The sequence below is a fragment of the Schistocerca americana genome, chromosome 10, assembly GCF_021461395.2.
Source record: "Schistocerca americana isolate TAMUIC-IGC-003095 chromosome 10, iqSchAmer2.1, whole genome shotgun sequence".
Taxonomy (NCBI): domain Eukaryota; kingdom Metazoa; phylum Arthropoda; class Insecta; order Orthoptera; family Acrididae; genus Schistocerca; species Schistocerca americana.
In genome coordinates this window covers 183,177,762-183,193,315 of record NC_060128.1, presented here as the reverse complement: position 1 = coordinate 183,193,315, position 15,554 = coordinate 183,177,762, and the positions used below count along the sequence as shown (strand labels likewise).

At 41.7% G+C, this 15,554-nt stretch overlaps 1 protein-coding gene across 1 annotated transcript in view; it reads left to right on the top strand.

Moving 5' to 3' along the window:
* Nucleotides 1-2,933: 2,933 nt before the first annotated feature.
* The window catches only part of LOC124552592 (neuropeptide F-like), a 635,976-nt gene continuing 623,355 nt past the window's right edge, over nt 2,934-15,554 (top strand). The window contains exon 1 of the mRNA XM_047126917.1: nt 2,934-3,025. The gene's annotated coding sequence lies outside the window, so the exon portion shown is untranslated. The remainder of the gene's footprint in view (nt 3,026-15,554) is intronic.

The following is a 15,554-nucleotide window of genomic DNA, read 5'->3' as shown; positions in this document are numbered from 1 at the left end:
CGGCGCAACGAACGGAGACAGCATCTTCACTGCCGGGACCAGAGAGAAAATTGCTGGCCACGATACGTCGCTGGTCGACAGCCAAAGAGCAACAGAAGATCCTGAAACCGAGTTGTTGCGTCGTGCTTCTGAAAACTGAAAAAAATAAGAATTTGTAATGTTTCTACAGCAATGACCTCATATGTAACACCCCACCCGTCACTTAGCTGGTTTTGGCGTGTGTTCACCCCAACTAATTGACTAACAGATCAACAGAGAGTGCAAAACTGCCGCAATATCGGATAACGCAAAAAAGTAATATGGCCCTGTGACTCCTGATTGAACTGCGGTGGCAGTGTTGATATTAATTTATTCAGAATTGATCACTTTTAATTAAAAAGGAGTGCACATTGATGTTATATTCAGCTATTGAACACCAGATGCAAATGTTGAAAAAAAAATTAATTCAGAAAGTGACTTGGGATTTCAACTACTTGATTGAAAACAGATGCAGTCGATTAGCACAAATTTATTTTAACTCAAGACCTTCAATCATGACATTACAAGACTCTCCTATCAGGCAGTGGTAATAAATTGCGTTTGCGTGGAGTAAAGCGCGATACTCAAAAGTAATTCCTATCGACTGACCCAGGCGTAATGCGAAGTGCGAGAAGAGTTCTACAAAACACGGCCCATGAAACCCTCGTGGAAACTTTGCCGACGTGATCCAACAAATTAATCAGTGGCCGGAGCGGGCGCAATATCACCGAATACAGCGTGGCGGAGCGGCGTCGTTGTGTGGACGTCGGCCGACCTCGTGGTGCTGCAAGGCTGCGCTCGTCTATTCACTCCCAGCTATCTTGCTCAGTACCTAGCTGAACGAAAACTGCCTATCTCCAAGCTCAATCGTTCCCTTTGCTAAATCCTAAACTGCAGAGATGCTCACTCTTTCTCAGGCAAGCTGAGTCAAGAACGCCATGTCAGCACTCTAGGCAAGCTGGGAACGGAAGACCTCTACGGAGACTTCTCACAATCCGCTCTTCGCCTCGGTTTCCCCTGCATCAAAATCACTTACGCCAATTGCAGTGCAAGTCGCGTTAATTATGCGTCGCTTCCCAGCGCCGACCAATGCCTGGGAAGTGAACAAATTCCCACAAAATTTCCCTTCCTCTCAACTTCTGCTATATAGCTCCTCCCAGGCCACCCATCAACGTTAGCGTCTGCACAAACACCAAGTTTTCCGGAATTCTGACTCCTAGGAGAGTACTTCACATTCCTTGGTCCTACGTTCCCATCGGAGGCCGGCGTATTTCATTCTGTCGCTCTTCACATGATTTGCTTCAGACTCTGCAGACCGTGAGTTCAGCGTGAAGTTGCTATAGTCACGAACACACATATTTTGACCTCCGTTGACCGCTCCACCGTAGCTTTGCGCGGCTTTCTCGCATGTTTCACAGAAAACGGGACGACGTACATTTATCAACAGGCGCACAAGTTCTCCGTCTGTTTCCCAGTACACCAGCATGGAGTCAGTGTCAACCACCCACTCACTGTCGCTCATCTTAAGGCGGCTGGAGGCCGCGCCCCGTTACTGCTTTCTCAGAGCTTGAGCCGCCCTAAGCTGCCTATTGTCGCTTCCCTTAGCCACTCCCCCGGCGACCACGGTCAATTCTGAGTACTTCCCTGGGGTAAACTAGCCTCCAGTAAATCGACGCGTTTCCACAAAGTTTTCATGTCGTGTGAATTACTTTAAAACCATCACCTGAGATTAGTTATACCAATACGTCCATACTATACCCTCTACAAGATGCATTGTGCCTTGTCGGTCATTTTTGTTCAGCCCTACTGTTCGCTCAACGTGAGTTAGGTGATCTTTAACGGCTTCATGTAAGGGGCATAGTTCTTGCCATCTTACACATAGAAAGTTTAATCCTGTTGTAAATGTTCAGTCCTATCTTGTCAAGCCTCATGTTCACGTCTGTATGTAGTATATATGAAGATAATAAACTAGTGTATACTACAAAAGTTTAAATACGTGTTCCGAGAATTTATTTATGAAGAATTGCATTAAGGAAGAAGTATTAGTGATTTATTTGACAAGATTATTAATTTTTCACAGAGTTCATCGCGAGTTTGAGTCTTAAAAGTTCATTCAATGTGGTTTTAATATTTATTGAAGCAGATCACTTGCATTAATATAATTTCTGAGAAAAAACAAACTACATCTAAATTGAAAAAAGTTTGCTCAAACCAATTGGACAGAGTGACGTAATTCTGCGCATACGACTCAAATGGTGATGATTTAACTACAGTTTCGTTCAAGAACCATTCAGAGACAAGTTTAAAAGGAATTTAAATAACTTTGAAGTGTTTCGTAACTGACGTAGCTGACGAAGTCTGCACATGGTCATATGTCAAAAGAAAATCATTTATACAAAACTTATGTCGTTTCACTACACCACGCACACACATACTAATTCCCATCATGCCCCGTGGCCACTCGTGCAGTTTGAACGTCGTAAAGCAAACCTTTCAATTGTGATGACGAATTTACTTAACATAATTCAGGAATTGTCACCCTGTACGTTGCGCCAGTTATCCAAACATGGAGAGTCTTGCACAGGATACCCCTCTCCGGACAGAAGACGACAAAAAGTATAACAGATGTTGCCGTGTTCCGTGTCTCGGTCATCTGCAACGAAGTGAGACCAGCACGTGAGCTCGTTTTTTCTCGAAAGTCGGAACGCAATGGGCCGCTGCCCCTGCCAGCAGATTACCCGCGGCGCACGTCGCCGGCGACTTGTTGCCCGGTCCAGCTGGGCCGGCGCTATAGCGGAGTGGTGGGCGGGCGTGGTGGGGGTAAGAAGGTGGGGAGGCCGGCCGCGGTGGTGGGGGGGCGGCCCGGCGCCGGCTATATAAGCGGCGCCGCGACGCCGCCTGCGGACAGACGCCGCTCGCCCGCCACAGCCACAGCAGCGACTCCGCAGCCCGACCGACCCTCTGCTACTTCCGCTACTGCCCGTCAGTCGCCCGTCAGATCGCAAAGGTAGGAACCCGCTCCGCTCTCTCGCTGTCCAGCCCGACAACCCTCTCTGGCGGGACACGTCTTTCCTCCTAACTCCTGCACCGATTTATTATTGCTTTTAAAATTTCAATATTTTTCCTCAAAATTGTTGTAACTGCCGAAAAATGAACAGGTCTATAAAAATATGATTTCCTGGGAGATCTTAATCTCTTCCTAACACCTGCACTGATTTATTACAGCTTCTAAAACTTCAATATTACGCCCCAAAATTCTTGTAACTGAGAAAAAACAAATTTCGTCACATGATTAAAAAATTATTTCTCAGGAGATTTTTTAAAAATTATTCAGCCACGATATGCAAAATATCTCCTCCCTGCCCCACATCACCCTCTAATATTTCAAAATTGTAACATTTCTTGACGGTGGTATTGGACAGTTTGCAGGTATCGAAGAAACTTCGTCATATGCTCACACTGCAGCAATTATTTTCCTTTTTTTGTTTTTGGCATCCTAGTCAGTCAGTTTTAACATTGCCCACAGGTAATCTGTACCAAATGAAACCACCATTATAAAAACTATTTTACAACATGTTATGGCTAGGTAGCATTCAACAGCCATTAAGTAAATGAAAAAAAAAAAGAATTTTAAACATCAGCTGCTTTTATTTGAACCTTGGTATCTACCAGTCTCGGTCGAGGACCATCCTCACAGCATTCAAGGCGTAAACAGATTGGATGAATATATTAATCATTTCCTTTCTTGGCTGATACAAAATCCAAAATGTCATGAGAGGTATAAGAAAAGAACACGACATGTTCCAACAGCTAACTGATGATACACCTCCAGTAAGCTTTTGTGGAACATATTGTGCTCTTTTCTTATACCTGTTATGACATTTTGGATTTTTTATTAACCAGGAAAGGAAATGATTAATGTAAATCACCTAATACGTTTTCATCTTGTATCCTGTGAAGATGGTCCACTACCGAAACCAGCATATATTAAGGTTCAAATAAAAACAACCGAAGGCTAAAGTGCATTTTTCCACGTTATTCAACACTCAATCGATATAAATTCATGTTTATACTTTCATAAAATGTAATTATCTGAGCATCATACATGCATTAAATGAAACTTAGTATGTTATCTAGTTAATTACTTGTAAGTATAATCAGAACATTGCTTTAATGCAGTATTTTATAACAACAGATTTGCTTTCAGCATTTGGTATGGTAGTTTCATTCCGCACAGGTAACTTGAAGATGATCTTGAAACCGTACCAAATCGTTTGTTAAAATAAGGAATCATGAAAGTTGTGTAATCATATAAGGCTTCACAGATTTGATAGTTGATTGGAGATATTAAAACAATGTTTTTACCAAACGGTATTACTCAAATGGGCCACAATTTCGAACACTATAAATACTCGAAAGAGTTCGTGGTACAAAAGAAATCATATATTTTTCTATCTACGAAACTGTGTACTGCCCATAGAGAGTACAGGTAATGTAATTTAGCACATGGCGCCTTTCACAGCGTAATTTTTCACAGAAGTTATACTGCGAACAAAATAGAAGGCTGAAATCTACGGCCACAGAGTTATTTTATTTCCACTTTATTGTAAACACACCCTACCAGCATATAACGTACGCTGTGGTGGCACATTTTTGGTCTGATCTTTAACGAAGTATATTATCTGTTAGAGAAGTATTTACTGTTAACACAGACAAGAGTTATATCTTTCTGTTCCGCTTTTCACGGATTATATAGTGCTATTAAAAGCTATAACATTCTTAAAGACCATTCAAAAGCCAAGATCGCATAAAAATTTCTTTATTTAAGACCCCCAGTTTCAACAGTCACTGCTTTCAATGTAATGACTGTTGAAAGCGGTTGTCTTAAATAAGGAATTTGATATGTAATCTTAGCTTTTGAATGGGTTTTAACAACTAAAACAGATCGCCCTTCAATAAACAGCAATATCTGCGTCATCATACCTGTGGATAAAAAGTCGGATTTTGCTTATTATCATTTGCCAAATTCAACTAGATATATCTTGAAAATATTGGGGATCCTATGGTTACTTCATTCTGTTCAGCTTGAATACCTGTAATAATTGAAATTTTTCCAAGAAAAGAGCATTGTAATTCTGTAGCTGTCGCATTGTTCCCAGTAATCGATGTGAAAGTGATTTCTTGTAATCCGTGCAAAACTATGTGGCTCTTTCGGAAAACAGGACAATAAAAGTCATAACTCTGAAGATGATTACATCAAAAATTTTACTTGAACAACAACGTTATCTACTCATATGGACTATCTTCCAAGTTTAACTCATTATTTAATTTCTACTTCGAGATGCACTTTCGATTCCGTTATCATCATGTGTTGACGTGCGAAGTGGGAGAACTCACTTTACGCTGGTGATAGGCGAGGCGAGTATACTGCTGTGTAGCACAGGGTTGCCTACAATGCTAGGGGCCAGAAGAATTGTTAATTAACGTCGTCGTGCTTATACGACAAATCCTTTGTAATCATATTCCACATGTTGATCTGCCTGTTAGTATATTTTCCATTTCCGTTATCGAATGACAGATTAAATTTCATTATTTCAATATGAAGTTGCGCTTCACTAGACGTAACAAAAGATGTACTACGTAAAGTCGACGGGAAATACTGAACACTCACAAGTCTCTAGAGGTAAATGGTAGTTAATTGAACTTTCTGGATGATAAGAGGCTGTTTGTATGATTTCCCTTCGTTTTTTTTATGATTCGGAACGTTTCTGACGTCCTGTCGCATTATTATTGTCGCGACTGTAGTATTCTCAGGGCCGCCATATATTATTACCTACAGGCATATCGCTGTTGGAGTAGCAAATTGATTACCATTAACAAGAGTTTCCACCATTACTGATTCTAGAACAATTCCGATACGAACCGAGAAAATTTCACCAATGCTGAGTTCAAAATGTCTATCATCCAGACAGGTAAAGACATGATTGAAACATTCCAGTAAGAATTCGTGTTACGGCTATGACAGATAAATCTAAGGGATTCCTCAAGTTTGTAACTAAGTCCATTTTGTGTAAATGAGATGCTCTTCAGTTTTATCATTCTGATCCACATACCTCACCAGGCTCACTTTCTGATACATATATGCCCCACCAGTGTACCTATCTATTGGTTTTGTCGTCTCTCCAGTTTCCCAAGTTAACTTTCCACTCCCTTCGCCTATCAAAACACTGAACAGTGATATTGTGTAGTTGTAGTAATGTTCGTCTCAAAACTGAATTTTGTGGAGATTTACAGGAAAAATAATTGGAACACTCAGAACTGATTTCGGTTTTAAATCCGTTTCAGCACGCATGCTGATTGCAGCATTGTGTAGGTTAACAATTCATTTTGTAGTTCCTCCCTGAAGAACTATTTTAAAATGTCGTCATTAGTTTGCCTATGATGTAAATTTAAGATTTTTGGATCACAAAATATTTGTCTATTTTTAAAAATTTTATAATTTGTGTAACACATAAGTGTGATCTTACAGCAGACTGAAACGCAGATAACATTTCACCAATTTTTAAACAGAATGATGGACCACATAAGCTTCCATCCTAGAGTTAAAGGCTAATATGCAGAAATAATTACATTCATAAAAGTTATTGATTAGCATAAAAAAGTTTTTTAATAAGATTTCTACTGTTAATTACCAGAACTGAATTCAATTAATTGTCAGCCATCTTTAGATGTTCTTTATGAAATGCTGGACATGCATTAGAAAAATCGAAAGTCATAACTCACATTCTAAGTTAAGCGCTACTGCAAAAAGTTCTTTGCACTTGTAAGTAAGATTGAATGTAATTTCTGAAATACTATTGACAGGCAAATATTTTACGTAAATTGCCTTCAAATGTTTGCTGATTAATTGAAAAATGAGGTTTCAATAAATAATTGAAATAAAAGAAACTGTTTTCAGTTTTTCTCTGTCATTTAGTGAAGGCGGTCTTACGTTTTTCGTTTGTATTGTTCAGTTTTATTGATCGATAAATCGTAACTTAACAACAAAGAAACGTCTGGAGTACGAAATACCGCCAATATTTCATAAAGCAAAAATTATCTAAAGTTTTTTGGGTAGTTTGGTTTTTATAACATATACCTATGATTATACAGCTAACTGTGTGAAGAAATAGATGCTTCCGAAATTTTAAACCTGGCAGTGAGTGACGACTGTGTTGTACTAGATCAGTTTGAACTAAATGCATAGAAGGATTCCATTATCATATTTATCTGCAGTCAGAGTTTCTATGGTATAGTTTGGTTGCTAAATTGCCACTGCCTAACGACATAAACGATAATTCCCAAAATGCCTCAGATTTTCTACAAGTAATATTTCGCAAATTATGATTTCAAAGTTGAAAGTTGATGAAGTACTATTTCCCACATCCATGTTTGTCCTTGCTTTTACAAAGCCCATTTTCTTTTATATTTCCTGAAGCACAGTCCGGTGAAAATATGTATGATCATTTAACGCTAGTCGGATGCCAAGGTACTAAGTAACATTTTTTGTCAAGGTACAATTTCTTCCACGCTAACTTAACTTCGTTTCATGAATACAGTGAATAAATCTAAAATCATGTATTCTAAATTTACAACTAGAAAGAAATTACCCAAAGCGTAATATGTATCAATATTTCATTTACATCTACATCTACATACATACTCCGCAATCCACCATACTGTGCGTGACGGAGGCTACCTCGTACCACAACTAGCATCTTCTCTCCCTGTTCCACCCCAAACAGAACGAGGGAAAAATGACTGCCCATAAGCCTCTGTACGAGCCCTAATCTCTCTTATCTTATCTTTGTGGTCTTCCCGCAAAATATAAGTTGGCGGCAGTAAAACTGTATTGCAGTCAGCCTCGAATGCTGGTTCTGTAAATTTCCTCAGTAGCGATTCACGAAAAGAACGCCTCCTTTCCTCCAGAGACTCCCAGCCGAGTTCCCGAAGCATATCCGTAACACTCTCATGATGATCAAACCTACCAGTAACAAATCTAGCAGCCCAGCTCTGAATTGCTTCTATGTCTTCCCTCAATCCGACCTGATAGGGATCCCAAACGCTCGAGCAGTACTCAAGAATAGGTCGTATGTAGTGTTTTATAAGCGGTCTCCTTTACAGATGAACCACATCTTCCCAAACTTCTACCAATGAACCGAAGACGACTATCCGCCTTCCCCACAACTGCCATTACATGCTTGTCCCACTTCATATCGCTCTGAAATGTTACGCCTAAATATTTAATCGACGTGACTGTGTCAAGCGCTACACTACTAATGGAATATTCAAACATTACGGGATTCGTTTTCCTATTCATCTGCATTAATTTACATTTATCTATATTTAGAGTTAGCTGCCATTCTTTACACCAATCACAAATCCTGTCCAAGTCATCTATTGTCCTCCTACAGTCAGTCAACGACAACACCTTCCCGTACACCACAGCATCATCAGCAAACAGCCGCACATTGCTATCCACCCTATCCAAAAGATCATTTATGTAGATAGAAAACAACAGCGGACCTACCACACTTCCCTGGGGCACTCCAGATGATACCCTCACCTCTGATGAACACTCACCATCGAGGACAACGTACTGGGTTCTGTTACTTAAGAAGTCTTCGAGCCACTCACATATTTGGGAACCAATCCCATATGCTCGTACCTTAGTTAGGAGTCTGCAGTGGGGCACCGAGTCAAACGCTTTCCGGAAGTCAAGGAATATGGCATCCGTCTGATACCCTTCCTCCATGGTTCGCAAGATATCATGTGAAAAACGGTGAGTTGCGTTTCGCAGGAGCGATGCTTTCTAAAGCCGTTCTGAAGCATGGACAGCAACTTCTCTGTCTCAAGGAAATTCATTATATTCGAACTGAGAATATGTTCGAGATTCCTGCAACAATCCGACGTAAAGGATATTGGTCTGTAATTTTGAGGATCTGTTCTTCTACCCTACTTATATACAGGCGTCACCTGCGCTTTTTTCCAGTCGCTCGGTACTTTACGTTGGGCAAGAGATTCGCAATAAATGCGAACTAAGTTGGGAGCCAGTGCAGTAGAGTACTCTCTGTAAAACCGAATTGTGATCCCATCAGGACCTGGCGATTTATTTATTTTCAACCCATTCAGCTGCTTCACAACCCCAGGGATGTCTATCACTATGTCCTCCATATGGGAATCTGTACGAGACTCAAACGGCGGCATGTTTGTACGATCCTTCAGCGTGAAAGATTTCTCAAATGCTGAATTTAAAATTTCAGCTTTCGTTTTGCTGCCTTCCGTTGCCAGGCCAGACTGATCAGTGAGTGAGTGGATGGAAGCCTTCGACCCGCTTACCGATTTTACGAAAGACCAGAATTTCCTTGGGTTTTCAGCAAGATCTTTTGCTAAGGTACGACGGTGGTAGTGGTTGAAGGCTTCGCGCATCGCTGTTTTTACAGCACCACGAATACCTATTAACTTTTGCCTGTCCTCATTCTCCCGATCTTTCTTGTACCGCGAGTGCAACTGTCTTTGCTTCCTGAGCATTCTCTGCATTGCGCTGTTAAACCACGTCCTAACCCACTTTTTCGGCACATACTTCTCCAATGCGTGATTTACAATGTGTTCAAAATTTGCCCATAATTCTTCTACGTCCATCGTACCGGAAGTAAATGGAATCGATTCATTTACTAAGTGGGATGCTAACAACTGCAAAGAGTAATTTTGTTTTTCTTATTTCGTAGCTTCTGTTTGTTATATAATAGAACCTGTAGACTATGAGATTTGCTTTTAATAAAGTACTTGCAAAACTTTTCGTCAGTCCATGCCTAAGTTCTAATTTATGAAACTTTATTTTCTATTTTTTAACAGAGCAAATAGAGTCTCATCGTGTTGGATTCCATTTCAACTGTTGTGCCTAGCGACTAATTTTGACTGGCTTCCTTCCTTTTTTGAAGTAGTCTCACATATCTTCATTGAAATTTCGAAACGGGGACGTTGTAGCTTAATTTTCCTTTTTTTTTTTCTTTCACCAAACCTCAAACTCTCAACAGGTCATTTTCATGGTAGATTTCCACTACAATTTATACTCTACCCTCTGGTCTGACCAAGTTTTCTCTCTTTTATACTGCCATAACAAGATTCTCATTTTTTAAATATCGTCCTTGATATTTCGCTTTCGCTACAGATGCTGCGCCGCTCTCTGATTTCATATAATGAGAACTGATTCAGCTCGCAATTACGTTAGAATATTTATAATATGATTTCCGTTCACAGAATGCAGGAATATTTTTGCGGAGGGAAAATTGCATTTCTTTCCGTGTTCTTAGAAGTTACAGACACGACAGCTGTCGCCAAGAAATTTTCAAAACACAAAAGGTAATAGCTAAGCGCATCAAAGAAATGCAATCAGTTACCACAAACGATGTCAACAGAAGAGGCTAGAAATCTTGAGTTGTACGCTTAAAGAGTTCATTTACGCACGAATACAGTCGTAGAATATAGCCTTTTGACCACTATATAAAACCCTGAGAAAATGTCAGCCTGATTTTGAAAATGTGTTGAGACTCTGTAACGAAAAAGAAGTGGCAGAATTGGTAGCAGGTTTCATACTGAGTGCACTGCTCCAAACAGAGCTTCAATTAATAGCGACATTTTTTCACTCTGATAGGCCAAATTGTCAAGGAAAAGGGAACACAGCATCAGCGACACCTCATGAAACATGTTCTGGATTGAAGTGTAGCTATACTAGCTCATTAGAAAGAAATTAAGTCAATTCATAAAAAAAGGTGTCTTCAGACATAAAAGAAACTCTGGGTGTGCCACGAGGGAAAGTTAGAGGTTCATTATTTTTCACAATACACTGGGTATCCCTCAAATGTTACAACAGACTCTGAGGCTTCTAGAGGGCATCTCGAGAAATTAACTGAGTGTAGGGACCTGTATCCAGAAATGCTACAGAGTGTCGAAGTTATAGGCACCATCACCTGTAACTAGGCCAAACCTCCGGCAGAAAACGTGACTTTGTATGCTGACGGACCATAGGCGGAACGTCTCGCAATGTTGTTTGTTACTCAGTTATCACGACTGATTGCAACGATCACCAATGGAGAAGACAGGGTTGGCTGTAGCATATATAGGGCTTGGCTCCTTTGAATGTGATGCTCTGTTGAGCTGGTGGATGATGGTATTGGACATGTGTTTGGATCTGGATTTTATTTTTCACATGTATACCGACAAACATCATAGATTTTACGAGGTTACAGGAGAAAAATAAACTCTACGTGGCAACTCGTGTCCAAAACCGTCATCCACCACTCTACAGCGGAGTGTGCTCTGATATGAAACTGCAGAGTGAAAATCTTATCCTGGAAACATCCCCCAGGCTGTGGCTAAGCCATGTCTCCGCAATACCCTTTCTTTCAGGAGTGCTAGTTCTGGAAGGTTCGCAGGAGAGCTTCTGTAAAGTTTGGAAGGTAGGAGACGAGGTACTGGCAGAAGTAAGGCTGTGAGGTGCTTGGGTAGTTCAGTTGGTAGAGCACTTGCCCGCGAAAGCCAAAGGTCCCGAGTTCGAGTCTCGGTCCGGCACACAGTTTTAGTCTGCCAGGAAGTTTCATATTAGCGCACACTCCGCTGCAGAGTGAAAATCTCATTTTGGAAACATCCCCCAGGCTGTGGCTAAGCCATGTCTCCGCAATATCCTTTCTTTGAGGAGTGCTAGTTCTGCAACGTTTGCAGGAGAGCTTCTGTAAAGTTTGGAAGGTAGGAGACGAGGTACCGGCAGAAGTAAAGCTGTGAGTACCGGGCGTGAGTCGTGCTTCGGTAGCTCAGTTGGTAGAGCACTTGCCCGCGAAAGGCAAAGGTCCCGAGTTCGAGTCTCGGTCGGGCACACAGTTTTAATCTGCCAGGAAGTTTCATATTAGCGCACACTCCGCTGCAGAGTGAAAATCTCATTGTAGACACTTGTTGCAAGGAGTGGCAATTGACTCTCGACATAAACAAATGGAAATTATTACATGTAAATAGGCATAAATACCTATCAGTGCTCGGTTACAGGATTGCAGAACAATTTCTGGAAGCTGGAAGCTGTTACTTACATAAAATGTCTACTAGTACACATACGGAGCGATTTGTAGTGTTACGACTGCATAAAACTAGTCACAGGAAAGGCAGATGCCACACTGAGATTCATTGGAAGAATCCTCAAGGAGTGCAGTGCAGCAACAAAGAAAGTGGCTTAGAAAACACTTGTTCGATCAGTACGTGAATACTGTTCGTCAGTCTGGGATCCGTACCAGATAGGACATAGAGCACAAGTAGAGAAGATCCAAAGAAGAGCAGCACATTTCGTTAGAGGTTCCATTTAGTAAGCTTGTAACCATCAAGGATATGATAAGCTATTTCCTGTGGCAGACGCTGCAGGTGAGGCTTTCTGCATCACAGTATGGTCCACTGATAAATTTCCAAGTGTGTTGGTTCCTAGAACAGTCAACCAATATCTTGCTTACTCCTACTTACATCTCGTGAAAAGACCACGAAGATAAAATCAGAGAGATTCAGGGCCGCACAGAGACTTATCTTCCCACAAACCATACGCCAGTGGAACAAGAAAAAGTGGTGACACTGGTGCACCAAGTGCCCTCCGCCACACAACGTAAGGTGGCTCGTGAGGTACAGATGTGGATGTACCTGCACGTATAAGAAATGGAAAGATCACATAGACAAGTCACAGACAAAGCAGGTGGCCGATATTGGTTCATTGGCTGAATCCTAGGGAAATTAAGTCAGTGTAGAAAGGAAATTGAGAAAATTGTTTACATTCACTACTGTGACACATCTCGTAAGGCTACTAATATGTGCAGGACCTGTACAAAATAGGGTGCGTGGCGTAGCCGCGCCGGCTAGGGCGGAGGTTCGATTCCTCCCTCGAGCATGGGTGCGTGTGTCTTGTGCTTACCGCAAGTTAGTTGAAGTTAGATTAAGTAGTGAGTAAGTCTTGGGACCGATGACCTCAGCAGTTTGGTCCCACAGGAACTTACCACAAATTTCCAAAATTCTTCCAAAATAGGCCTAACAGGGGCTACTAAATAATACAGAAAAGAGCAGCATCAAAGGAGACAGGACCACATACAGGTTCCTGTGTATCGTTCCACGTCTGCAGGCCACTGTAGCCGTGGCCGAAACTTTGGTGTCCCCAGTGTAGTCTTTTTTTCTTACATTAAGACGGGGTACGATACCGAGAAAATTTTTATGTCAACTGACTCTCTGACTGTGGCCGGGTAAGCCTATGCAATTATATGGAGACAGATTCGTTCGATTCATGTGAGAAGGTCGTGGTTATGCTGGAAAACCTAAACTTAAGACACAAAGAGCTGCGAACAAAACTTACGAATTCAACTGAGTGATCTATAAATACACTACATCGTCGTACAGAAAATATTAGATGAGTTATAGCATACATGGAGACATTCGAGCAGTGATTCCTCCATACGCGAATGGATCGGGAAAAAAAGACGCTAATAAACTGTGAAACTTCCCCTTTGAATGTAAAGAAGGACTGTGCTGGTGAACTTCTACGTTATTGGATACTGAAACAGCTGATTGTGAGTAAAATTGAACGTACTCAGACAGTTTTCTCTTTAGTTATTCTGATCATTTCTAAATCGACACACAATATTTTAGCGCAAATCAATCTGACTTTTAATACTCCCTACAAAAGAATAGCCCTGCCTAACAATAACCTATACCTTTCATGAATCACTTGCCTCACCAAAATCTTCGTTACTCGAGCTACTGCAATACAGCAAGCGCCAATACTGTCAGCTAAATAAAAGATTCTAACTACTGAAGGCACTAGCAAACAATATATTTACCTTAATAATGATAAAACGTTATATATATTTTTGACATCCATTTTGACAAATTTCCTTTTTCTGACGGACGCACGTCCAGATCGTCCGCTCATAGTAACCTCTCAAAACTCCGCCATCTCTCTCTCCACATGCACCACTGCTGGCAGCTCCCCTCCAACTGCCCAACGCTACTCGCTGTTCACATCCAACTGCCCAACACTACAGTAGTGAATAATCCAACAATGAGTCCAACCAGCCACAGACTGCAAACAGCGCAGTCAGTGATTTTCATACAGAGCGCTACGTGGCGTTACCAACATAAAAACCTGAACAGCCTACTTACAACTGTACAGGGGGAAATACCCTCCAGGCGCTTCACAATGGTTTGCAGAGATTGGGTGCTGAAGACGATTATCCATCGTTTCCCACTTACTCACTTGTATCGCGCATTGCTTGACGTTCTTAACAACGGTTCGCTGCGGAATTCTAAGTTCGAATCTAACGAATTTCGAAATGTATTCGCCAGCTGCGAATTGTTTGACGTCAGAAATACTTCTGTCCATAAATCAGCTGTGCTTTAGACAGAATTGCTCATTTCACACTCCAGCTTGCCCATTTTCTCACATGATGTCCTGAGAACCACGGATGAATGGCAACAGACAGATTCCGTGTTCCTAGGTTTTCAGAAGGTGTCTGACAGGGTGACCCACTGCCAACTGTTAGCGAAGGTCGGAGCGTGTCGAATAGCTTCCCGGGCGCGTGAGTGGCTCGAAGACTTTTCATAGGTAATACAACACAGTGTCTTGTCGTAGAAGGGGAGTGTTCATCAGAGACAAAGATATCGTCAGGAAAGCCGCAAGGAACTGTGGAATAGGACCGCTATTATTTTATATACATTATGTGATCAAAAGTATCCGGACACCTGGCTGAAAATGACTTACAAATTCGTGGCGCCCTCCTTTGGTAATAGTGGAAATCAGTATGGTGTCGGCCCACCCTTTGCCCTGATGACAGCTTCCACTCTCGTAGGCATACGTTTAATCAGGTGCTGGAAGGTTTCTTGGTGAATGGCAGCCCATTCTTCATGGAGTGCTGCACTGAGGAGAGGTATCGATGTAGGTCGGTGATGCCTGGCACTAAGTCGGCGTTCCAAAACATCCCAAAAGTGTTCTATAGGTCAGGACTCTGTGCAGGCCAGTCCATTACAGGGATGTTATTGTTGTGTAACCACTCCGCCACAGGCCTTGCATTATGAACAGGTGCTCGATCGTTTTGAAAGATACAATCGCCTTCCCCGAATTGCACTTCAACAGTGGGAAGCAAGAAGGTGCTTAAAAGATCAATCTAGACGTGTGCTGTGATAGTGCCACGCAATACAACAAGGGCTGCAAGCCCCATCCATAAAAACACGACCACACCATAACACCACCGTCTCCGAATTTTACTGTTGGCAGTACACACGCTGAAAGATGACGTTCACCGGACATTCGCCATACCCACATCCTGCCATTGGAGCGCCACATTGTGCACCGTGATTCGTCACTCCACACAACGTTTTTACACTGTTCAGTGGTCGAATTATTACGCTCCTTACACCAAACAACGCGTCGTTTGGCATTTACCGCCGTGATGTGTGGCTCATGAGCAGCCGCTCGACCGCTA